Here is a 3,592-nt window from a genome sequence, read left to right on the forward strand (position 1 = left end):
AACAGACGACGTGGGTCTGAGGGCCGTCGTTTTCAATAGGAGACTTCAGCTATGAGAGTCCTGATGCTGTGGCTCAGGACCTCAGAGGGCAGGCCCCTCTGGGGAAGAGAGGTTTACACCGCATTACACGGTGCCCGTCTCTCTTCAGTATCCTCAGGAGATCAGTCTGCCAACCCTGCCGGTATTCCAGGGCGCAGCGGTCTCTGGCGAGCACTCTCTCAGTTACCGCCCGGAAACGTACCTCTACGGAGGTCTCTAGAGCGGCTAGTACGGTCGTCCCCTGCCGGTCCGCCGCTTCAGGGCACCGAACTAGCCGCTCTGGTTACACCAGAGGTCAGTCTCGAGAGACTCTTAATGCCAAGAAAAGTGTGCTTTCTCCAGTACAAAGAATCACTAATCTAGGCGTGGTGTGGGTTTCGACCACGATGCAGGCATGTATATCTCCTGCTCGGATCGTGTCGTTCCTCACCGCAGTTGCGAGAGTCAGAGAAGGCCGGTCACTCACTGTCAAGCAGTTTCAGAGACTTATGAATTATAATTATTTATAATTTACATAATATATTTACATTATTATATGAACTGGCAATTAAAATTAAACTTTGTATGTAAATTAATTTAAATGCATACATATAAATAAGCATTACTATATGAATCGTTTAAAATGACTAAACTTGTGTATTTTATTTTGAGGACTTTGTGAAAGTATATCATTTATTAAATTCAGTTGGCTCATTTGAATACTTCAGTATTCAGCAGTTCACTTTTGGCTCATAGTGTTTTCTTTGAGCAACATCAATTATTGAAGCCAAAGTGTACTTTAAATGGCCATTGCCTGAGAGTGGACATAACTTAATCACAGCTCAATTTAGACAGAATTTGTCATGTCCAGTTAGATGCCCTATTCTCTGGTAGCACTGCAAAATATGCTCAAAAATGATATTCTGTTGGCTGGACAATTCTGTAATTTCTCTTTATGAGCCTGGACTGATCACATGAAGAAACGGCCTGGCTGGTCTTTCCTTTGCTGTGAGTTTCAAGGTTGGTGAGCATCTATGATTCAGCTCTCTTGGATGTCAGTCAGCGTTTGCCATTATTTCTAGAGATCCGACATTGATAAGGAAAACTGAGTTTTCTATTTCAAGGTATTCATAAGTGCTTGTATAGTTTCATAAGAAAGAGTAAAAGGCATGTTCACAGGGTGCCAAATGGGGCCTGAAAATTGGTGCTTAACCTTCATAAAATGTTGATCGTTTGAGATGCTGATCAGGAGATCAATGTCAATATTACATGACTTGCTCTAAGTTGTTAGTGGTTTGCATTTTTTGCAAATCCTGTTACCATAATTTGGGACATTATGAACGAATATCAAAATCAAACACACCATTAAAAATGGCAGCATGTGTAACAGGGTTGAAAACATAGCCTAACCTAAGCTAGTACTCAGCAAAGGCAATAGCTAATTCGGGACCAGATTTTGGTCAACAAGCCCTTAATTTGCAATCCTGTTTGTTAGTTCCTGTTTATGCATTGTGTGGTATTTTCCCCATAGAGATCATGGATATCAGAGAGTGTTTTCTGTATTTTATCTCCCTAACTTGCTGACATTAAGCTGGTTTAATGCCTGCCATTTCTACACTTATGTATCCCAAAAGCCAAGTTAAAGTTAAATTTAGAGATTAATAATTGTAGTGGCTCATAACAGTTTCAAACTAATGCAGTGGAGTAATGCTTTTACAACAGATGAAACAGAAACTCACTTTGATGTCAAAATCATTTAAAACTTAAGTTCTTTAAATTCATCTGACCTAATTTCTTATAGTGCTTGTCAATCATATAGCAATCATTTTATGGTGGGTTAGTCCCGGCTGAGCCAGGAATAATTTCTGTGTGCATACGTATGTTCTCCCTGTGTCTACATGGGTTTCATGGCTTTCCCATAGGTGTGAATATGTGTGATGGACTGGCCATCCATTCAGAGTGTCCCCCGCTTGTGACCCGAGATGCTGGGATAAGCTCCATTGACCCTGCAGAGGAAAAAAAAGTGGTATGGAAAATTGATGGATAGAAGATAATTTGTGTACACAGAATGATAAATGTTAGCATAATAAGCAAAAATATAATGCCTTCCTCGATTTTAAGTTGTCTTTTATCCACATTTATTTTGTCATGGGGAATGTTGAAATATGCAGTTCCCCCTCAGGAACTCGAGCTGCGTCGGAAAACGCTATGGGGATGCCTTCCTGTGTGACCATGCTCTGAATCACATGTGTAATCATTCCAATGGAAGGGCGAGACATCATAGGCGGGTGACATAGCGACCAGGAAGCTATAAAAGCACGTGAGGTGGAATTGTCTGCTTGGGGGCGAAGCATGCGGAGTCGGCTCTTGAGGGGGCCGACTACCTGCATTGTGAGCGAATGTCATTGTGCTCACTTCGCTCCCGGAAGGCTCTCTTCGAGGAGGGAGACTTCACTAGCGTTCCTCACGGTGCGGGTCCCGTTTCAGCCGAGACTGAGTGCTGGCTGCATTCGTGGGCTTTGCAATTGGATTTGGCGGAAGGGCGGAAGGCGGAAGCCTGCTTCGCATGATCAAGGTCACGTGGCGATGTCTACGTGCCTTGGACATGTGGAGGAAGCCTTGGTTCTTGTCTCAGGGCCTGGTGCTGGGAGCTCCTTGTCGCCGCGTAACGCTAACGACGGACACGTCCCTCACCGGTTGAGGTGCGGTCATGAGTGGCCACCCTGCCCGTGGTCTGTGGAATGGTCGCCATCTGACATGGCATATAAATTGTCTGGAGATGCTGGCCGTGCTGCATGCACTAAGACACTTCCTCCCAGACCTGAGAGGTCACCATGTGTTGGTGCGCACCGACAACACAGCGGTGGTCTCTTATATAAACCATCAGGGAGGTCTGCGTTCGCACCCCTTGTACAAGCTGGCGTGCTAGATCCTTGTGTGGTCCCAGGGCAAACTCCTTTCGTTGAGAGCAATTCACATCCCTGGTCATTTAAATATGGGAGCAGACATCCTCTCGAGGCAGGGGCCGAGGCCCGGGGAATGGAGGCTTCATCCCGAGGTGGTGAAGCAGATTTGGAGAATATTTGGCCAGACTCAGGTGGACCTGTTTGCGACTCAGATGACATCGCACTGTCCCCTCTGGTACTCTCTGACTCATCCGGCTCCACTGGGGCTGGATGCCATGGTACAGACAGCCCCGTTCTGGCTGAGCCGAGTGCCGAGTATGGACCTGATCTCCCTTCTCGACGGCTCTCCATGGGAGATTCCCATGAGGAGGGATCTCCTCTCTCCTCTAGGGGGCACCATCTTTCACCCCCGCTTGGAGCTGTGGAAACTGTGGGTGTGGCCCCTGAGGGGGCACATCTCATAGACTCCGGTCTCTCAACTGAGGCAACAGTCCAGAGCTCCCAAAACGAGGAAACCGCCACCCTTTAGTTACAAGTTTCCTCCACGGTGCGCTAAGGTTGAGGCCTCCGGTATGTTCTTGAGTCCCTTCTACAAGGACCTTGAAGTGGAAACTTAACTTCTTGGTGCGGAGATCGCCAGCTCGACCCAGTTAACTGCGTTAACTGCC

This window comes from Sinocyclocheilus anshuiensis, unplaced genomic scaffold (genome assembly GCF_001515605.1).
Source record: "Sinocyclocheilus anshuiensis isolate Anshui unplaced genomic scaffold, SAMN03320099.WGS_v1.1 scaffold882, whole genome shotgun sequence".
Classification (NCBI taxonomy): domain Eukaryota; kingdom Metazoa; phylum Chordata; class Actinopteri; order Cypriniformes; family Cyprinidae; genus Sinocyclocheilus; species Sinocyclocheilus anshuiensis.